Source organism: Corvus kubaryi, unplaced genomic scaffold (assembly GCF_017639235.1).
Source record: "Corvus kubaryi isolate FWS band 111438036 unplaced genomic scaffold, C.kubaryi_AGA036_p1.0 37148, whole genome shotgun sequence".
Taxonomy (NCBI): Eukaryota; Metazoa; Chordata; class Aves; order Passeriformes; family Corvidae; genus Corvus; species Corvus kubaryi.
In genome coordinates, this window is record NW_024581038.1 from 280851 (window position 1) to 289345 (window position 8495).

Below are 8495 nucleotides of genomic sequence, written 5' to 3' on the forward strand. Positions count from 1 at the left end.
GGGCCTGGTGTCTTCCCTCAGCCGTAGCTGGATTGCCTTTGCAGAGAAGCTATCAGCTCTTTAGTGGTTTTCAGCTCATGATTTCAGCTCTCGCTCTGCAGGGCAATCTCCAGGCCAGACCAGGAGGAGAGAGACGAAGAGACTCATATAGCAATTCTGCATGGGGCAGCTTTATTAGTCTGCACCCAGCAAAGGGGAGCCTGGGGACAAGCTCTCTCTGCTCTCACAGGGGCAGAGGGCTAGATAGGGATACAGGGGGTGGGTGTCAGTGGGTAAAGGCCAATGGGTTACAAAGGATCTGCATAGGGTCTCCGAGAGGATTCTGGGTCTGTCTTCTTCTCGCCGTAACTGCAAAGTGGTTGCCTTTCCAGGGGGATTCTGCTGGGAGGTTATGTAATATCCTTATCTCAGCAGACCTCCCCCCAGGGCAGAGGCTGGGCATACCCCACAGATTGAGTCACTTTTCCCACTTTACACATGTAGATAAACATGGCTTAGAAGTGAAAGAATGAGACATGATTCACAGCAAGGTCTTTGATAGTGGCTGTGAGGAATGTTTACCCCAGGTAAGTAGCTGCTTATTTCTCACTGCCCATGCCTGGGCCTGGCTTGCAACACATAAATGCATGGTCAACAAAATTGTCTGCAAGCTGAACAGGTTAAATCTGGAGTTTGAAAGATGGTGGCAGAGTATTTTATCATGACCTGCAGCTGGAAGAGGTATTTTGTTTCAAAATCTGTGGCTGCATTGAAACAAATTAATCTCCAGGTGCTTGACAAAAACCTGAGTTCTGTTGTGACCAAAAGCCTCTTTCCCAGTGTCACTGGTGTTGATCTGATAGACTTCAAGGAGGATTTCAGGGCTTTCCCTCATCATACCAAGCTCCCTTTTTGCCACAGGCAAGCTGCCTTTCGCAGTGTCACTGGGGACTTGGATGTTCTCTCCAGTGTGTAGAAACAGACAGCGCACACAGACCCTGCCAGGAGAGATCAGACCTGACAGCCATGACAAATCTGTCACTCCAGCTGCTAAAGTTTCACTAGACTGGTGCTGATATGCACATTTTTGCTGAATTTTCAGAGCCGTGTGAGTGACTCTGCAATTAAGCCACAGTTAATTTTTGGGCATGGCTTTGGCTATTGGGGAACCCTTCGGGGAAGACAGGTGACACAGAGTGAATCAGCTACAAGGACACTCAAGGGACTGCATGAAGGGTGTGGTTGCTGTTTTGTTCTCAAAGCCCTTTTTTTATATCCCAGACTTAAAAGAAAGGCAAGAAACAATAATTCTCTCCTGGACTTCAGCATTTCAGGGAACATCCGGTCACCCCCCAGAAGCTGCATCTACTTCAGAAATTTACTAACTTCCTCATGTTTGGGCAAAAAGCATCAATCTTCTGTGCCCTAGATGACACACTTAAAGCAGTGGCTACATCTTAAGTTAATACATCCTAAAAAAATAAAGAAAGAAATATTGTCTTGCTGCTAGAAACTCCTTCATGGCAGAGGTGTGCTCCCACCAAACTAAGGAGGGAGAGGAGGACAACCCTGTGGCACTAAGACAACGCAGAGATGATAACAAAGGCACAGATCTCCTTAGACCTTAAGCTGCAGCCAACAGCCCTTATGGCCTGAAACAGTAACTGAGGCATTCAACGCAAGGCTTCTTTTGCTTTAAGATTATTAATTTCCTTTTGCTTGCTAGAACAATACAAAGATAAATATGAATGTGTCAAAGTGAAGGTGTTTGGCTTCCTGATTGTTTGAATCCACTGGTGGCTGTGCTAAAAAAGCTGGATTCAAATTCTTATGAGGCAGTGGAGTTATCATTGATACCTGACCGCTGCTCTGTGCTGTCACCATCAGCCTGTGCTGATGAGGTCACCTGTCATTGTCAGTGTCCTTTGGGGTGCACAGGAAGCCTGTGGCAGCCTTTCAGAGAGGGTGAACCAGCTCATCCTGGAGTGGTTTTGTCTACTTCTTTTACAGACGTGAGAGGACATGCTGTTTCTTGATCAGACTCATTAATTTGCTTCAAAAATGCTGCTGGACCAAGGCCTCTGCTTCATCCTCTGCTGACCCTTCCAGTGCAGCTGCAGGGCTGAGCAGGAACAAGCACACAGGAGAGAGATCACATTAGTCACAGACCAGCAAACTCAGAAGGACCAATTAGGTCCTGAAAACTGTGTGGTATTTTTGCGCCTCTTCTCCAAACACTGCACGTCGAAACACTTGTAGGTTTCAGCAGCTGTGATGCAGAAGCCGAACAAGCCACTCAAAGAAGCCTGTAATGGTGATGGCTGATGGGCTGAGGGAAAAAAAGAGGGGTCAAGCCTGAAAGAATATGCTGGTGAACTGGAAGACACTCTGTGAAAGCACTTGAGTTGGTATAATCCAGTGTAGGCCAGCACAGGGCCAACAAGAAGAGAAACCACAAAGGCAGAGAGTTGAAATGTGAACTCCTGAGAGGCTTTGCAATGGCAAAAGTTCATCAAGTTCCTTTCATGACTGTGGTCCACAGGACCACTTGCAAATCTTGCTGAGGCTGAGTGCAGAAAGGTCACAGAAGCCACCAACTGCTTGGAAACTACTGAGTGACTCCTATTCAGGGAGGCAAACTCCAGGCACCTCTTCTTTCCAAGGTGAATCCCATATCTGCAGAAAATAATGTGTGGATTAGGATATTTTTCGAAATTGGCATGTAGTTCAAACAGCTGATATTGATTTATCAAGGTATACACATCACATAGTGTTTTCAGGCTCCATAGCAACCCTTCCCTCCTTTCTGATTTTAACTCCATACCATAGCAAGCCTTCCATGGTAAGGCTGAGGCAACAAGTGGGGAATTGAAATAGAGAAGCACAGATGTGATAAACAAAAAGGATTTTTAAATTTTTTTTTAATATATATATAGAACTTCACATTTCTTTTTCTTTTCTTCTTATTTTCTTTTGGGGTTTTTTTTTTGTTTGTTTGTTTGTTTTTTTTAATTTAAACTACTTAATTCTCAGCTTTTCACAAAAAATCTCCCTACAGTGGCTTTCCACTGTTCACAGGAGCTAAACTGTGTGTGGCCCAGTAACGCTGGGCTGATTCTGCTGCACCAGAACTTGTTACAATGGGGAATGAGGTAGAGATGTTGAGAATAGGCTTTGGCAAAATTGGAAATTAACAAATCAAAACTTCTTTCTTTATCTCAATAATGCAGTGATGCCAGAACTTCACTTACTAAACTGGCCTGTGCTTGGTTGGTTTTCTCAGGCACAGTTAACAGCATGACCAAAACTGTGTTATTTGTAATAACATCTCATAATGTGAATTACTACATTTGGATCACATCCTCACAGTCCTGGTCTTCTGAATGAAATTTGCAGGTTTTTGGAGGGGGTTATGCAGTATCTGAATTCCTGCTTTTCCTTTGATTTTTAAATAAATTAACACAAGCAAACAAAACTCCACAGTCTAAACAAATTATTCATTTGTTTAAATACATCTATCAAGGAGAATTTGTTGTATGTTAACCTGGAGAAGACTGGTGAGATAAATCTGACTGTAATGATTAGGGGATTCAGTGGCAGAAAGAATGGCAAGGAAATTCTATTAGAACTGTAACGTCACTATTCCATTTGTGTCGGATTTATAGTGATACGAGCCAAAAAAACTAAAACAAAAAAAACCACCCCCAAACCATAAAGAAACAGAAACTTTTGAAAAACTTTAAGAGTATCCACATGCACTTTTCAAAACTAGTTACACTTCTGAACATGTATGCACATCGTGGCCCTGTACAGTGAATTTTAGCATGTGTGTAAATGTTGACATCTCTGTCTGGGAGACATTTTGCCCCCATTTTTCATAATTACCCTTCAAGAACACGAAAGCTCTGTGAGACCTTTGAGATGTTCAGTTTTGCTCAAGAAACAAGGAGCTGCTTTAGGGTGTTTGTGTGCAAATCCAGGGTTCCTTGGAAACGCAGGAATAATTGCATTTACCTGTGAACTCTCCCAGGAGACCCTTCTGATTTTCCATCCCCATCAGCCTCGTCACAGGTAAGGGATTACTTCATGCTGGCTGCTCTGCAGAGTCCAGAGGGAAACCCAGGGGAGTGTGGGGAATGTAGGAAGCAGCACTTGCTGTGCTTCAGAAGAAAACGGTCCTAGAAATGGTGCACAGCCTCAGAGAGGGGGCTGTGAGCAGCCACATGGAAAAAATGGAGCAATTATGCAGCTAACAATGGCAAATCCAATTAGTCATGAATTCCTCATCACTCTCTCCTTACTCTCTCAGAAGGTGATTAATACCTTTTTGATCAAGGAACACAGTGGTAAAGCAGGAATGCAGATCCTGCCAAGAGACCCATGAGTGAATGTGCAGAGCAGTACTAATTCCAGAAGCCGACAGCTGCAGATGATTTCATGGGGACAGTATGAATGACCACAGTGCACAAGCTCTGGCTAAACCCAACAGATTGGGTGGCCAAGCCATGTCACACGAGCCAGAGGAGTCTTCAGAGCATGTGTGGCATTCAGAGGTATCTCAGTGCAAGAACCACTTCAAGGTATCTGTATCCTGACTGGAAGCAATTGGAGGGTGCCCCTATAGACACTTCCTCCTCTGGCATTGCAGAGAATATGATTTCATGGTTTGGAAGGCCAGGGGCTTAATGTGAAGTGTCAAACACAGATAGCTGGAGAGCCATGGAGCCAGCCAAGGATTGCGGGTAATTACACACTGTGAGAGAAGAACAGGATATGGGGGTAAGGCAGCACTTTTCTGGGACAAACGTTCTGGCTCCTGAAAATAAACACAAGGCAAGTGCAGAAATGAGGCTGAGGTCATGGAGCCTAGGGGGGAATCAAGAAGATGAAAGGACCCCAAAACTCTCTGAACCGTTTCCAGAAAGAAAAGCAGACTGCACATGGTAACTAATTTAGAAAATGAGAAACTTAACTCCAGGGTGGGGAAAATCAATTTGCATAAAGGTACCCACACAAAGCCTGGGACACAAGACCTTGGACACCCGATCAGCTAGATCAGTGCTGGAGCCAGAACTGCTGATCTCTTCCCCTTCCCTTCCCTCCTTCCCTGCCCCCTTCCCCCCTCTGTCCCCTGCTTCAATCCATCCCACTCTCTCTTCCCTCCTAGGAGCCTGCTCCATGTGCACACATTCACAACCACCCTGTCTCCCACTCTGAATTCAGGTGTTCACTCACATGGCAATATAAGCAATGTAAGTGTCATTATGGAATCAAAGAATAATGTGTACAGAAGTGTTGAGATTTCCCAAAAGAAATTGTTGAAAGGATATGGAATACAATGTAATTTCTTCTCTCAAATGGCAGCAATGTTTGCTAAGGCCACTGAGGTCAGGTCTTCTGCACTCACCGTGTCTGGGAGTTTCCTGCCCACGGAGTCTATCTGGCATTGAACAGACTGTGTCTACCCTGGTAAACATTTTTAACCTCCAAAAGAGGGTATCCTGATAAAAACTACTATTGTGAGTGGTCTCTTGAGAGAATTTGTGCCCGAGCCCTTCCTTGTAACACTAGGGAGCAGCGAGGAGTCCCCAGGCAGGTGCAAAGGAGGACTTTTATTTACAAAAACCCGGCCTTTTAATGCTGTTAGTCGGTTGTTTACATAGTTTTAGGCCACAACAAACCAAATTTAACCAACCACCATACACCATGGTGCGGGCACAAGGCATTCATGCAGCATGCCTCACTTCCTCTATTCTAGCTGAGTCATTCTCCCACAGTCCATTTCTACTTAGGCTGAGTAACAGGCTGGAGCCATGATTTTACCAGGCTTTCCCTACAAAGCTTTACCTATCGGTCACACTTCCTAGGAATTATCTTTAGGACTGTTGGCAGGAGACAAAATGATCAAAATGACACAATGACAAAAGAGAAGACTTTGTGAATCTACTGAGAATTGTTTCAGCACCTTGGACGTTTCTCTGGGTTACTCCTGTAGCCTAGAGATAACATTAATACATTTTGGTTATCACATATCATGTATCACATATCACAGGCTGCCTGTGATAGCTTAGGGTGGAATAAATGAAGAGAAGCTGAGGGACAGAAAAGAAGAATAGAAGGAAGGCCAAAGAACACAATCAAGTTATGGAATCAGTGTCATGGATTTTTTAGGCAGGGAGTTATTTTTCCTTTCTCCTGATTTGAGTTCTACCACCCAGGGGAAGAGTCTGGGACGTGTGTAAACATTTCAGGTCCAGGTATCTAAAGACTCATGCAGTAGTAGCAGACTTCCAGAGTTACAGAATTGTTGGTTATCAGATTCTAGGAGCTCAGACTTAAATAATAGATTGCATCCAATTGTGTGCCCTGAGTACCTATTGACAATCCCCTTCAAAATCTTAGAAATTGCCAGGAGTTACTCTTCAGATTATTGATTATTTTGTCTCTTATAGGTGTAGAATAAATAGAATATAAAGCTTTAAGTCTAACCCTAAATATTAGCACAACTATAATCATGGTTCCGTCCCTAATTCTAGCCCTAAATGAAAATTGTAACCCTAAACCAACCCTAAAAGCTAGCCCTAAACCCCTAAACCCAATGCAGGGCAAGCCTGTGCCAGTGCTCGGTCACCTGCACTGTGAAAAAGTGTTTGCTGATGTTGATGGAGCCTCCTGAATTTCAGTTTGTGCCGTTCCTCCTTGAGGAGGGTCTGGTTCCATCTGCTTTGCATCCCCCCTTCAGTAGAGTGTGTTCGACATGCTCCAGAGAACATCCATTGTTAGCTGAATTCCCATCTAGCTGAGAGAAATAATGACTTCTTGTAAAATAATTAGAGGGAATGTGGACCATCTGCCAGAATACTCAATTAGAATAGACCTCAAATTGCCCTTCAAATGTTATAGTTAATTGGCAAAAGTACCTGAAAACCTTGATGGATAAAACATAATTTTGGCTGTTCCTGTAGACACATAAAAGGAGAAAATCCTAACATTTGAACACTATGTTTGAATAAGGAATTTCCTGAGCTGTAATGATTGTTGATGATGTTTGCCCAGCTCTTGATGGGACAAGGACAAGGCAAGTTTGTTGGATTTTTTTATTCTGTCCCTGTCTATTCTTGTGTTCCTGTGGAATGAGCATGAAATTTGTTCCACCTTTGGGTGTCTTGTTTGGAAGGTGCAAAAGCACAATAATCTGTCAATATTTACATCTCACAATGTGTGCAGCTCCCCATTTGTGAGCAAAATTCCTGGTGAGTTAAATTTTGAGATGGTGTAAACCAACCAATGCACAGTGAACTATGAAATTTACTTTTATAGTCAGCCACTTTCTATAATGTAAATAAAATAGTTATTCTCAGACCATAAATTATGAAAGTCACACTGGTTACCTTCCTGCTTTTTTCACACCATGGAGGTTTTTATGGCAAGTTTTTTAGATTTTCTTCTAACCCCTGCCTTAAAAAAAAAAAAGAACAGAATTCCCACCATGTGTTTCCATGATGGAAGCGATTTCTGCAGTTCTCTTGCTTATTTTTTCTGTATAGTAACTCAATACTATAAGTTACATTCACAACAGACTAATTTCTGCTGTGACCTAGTGATGCCTTTTCCTGGTCTTAAAATCAAGAGGCATACACGGTTAGAAGGGGAAAAGGGATTTTACCTTGGTATTTATTTTAAGGTCCTTAGGTGTACGCGTCCAGGTCATATGCATCGAGATGCACCCTGCCAAGTCTATCCCTGTGTCTCGCCCCCCAACATTGGGTATAACATTATAGGTTTTACTAATTAACATATCTATCAAAGATTCCCCAATGAGAGGCTCAAGTGAGCCCCCCTCCCCAAGGAACCTTCCCCTGGATGGTTCTATCTTGGTTTACAGAATGTGTTCTGGAGAGGACCTTGGGGTCTGGGGCACACTGATCCCTAACTACGAAGCTTCTAAAATGTTTAGTCTCTTAGCTTGACAAACAAGTCTAAGAATGTAGGCAAAAAGCACTAGGAGTACAGAAGTTGTAAAAAGGTGTAACAGGGGTATAAAAGAAAAGGCAAAAATCTTCATGGCATCACTAGGATTAACAAAAAGAAAGATTTTTTACATTTTAAAAGGTGGAAAAGAAATAAAATACACAGGATAGAGGAGAACAAGTCTATTAACAGCAATTTATACTGAGAGTATTTGGAATATGAGCAAAACCCAGATGAAGGAGGTGACAGTAGGGATGGCAGAGAAGCTTGGAAGGCACCTCTGGATGAAAACAAGTGGCCTGTCAGTGAGATGGAATCCAGTTCTATTTTCCAGGTGCTCCTCTCTTAGCTGGTAGTGCAGGCAGAGCTGACCCAGCACGAATTAAATGTGGATTGGGATACTTCTCTATCCTCAAAACACAAGTTGTATATAACCAAGAAAAAAGGGTGCAACAAGGAGAGTGTCCTCATCACACTTTCTTTTTCCGATAGAAAAAATTATTTTCATTGTTCACCTTTGCATTTTGGGCCTCAGTTCTTCTAGG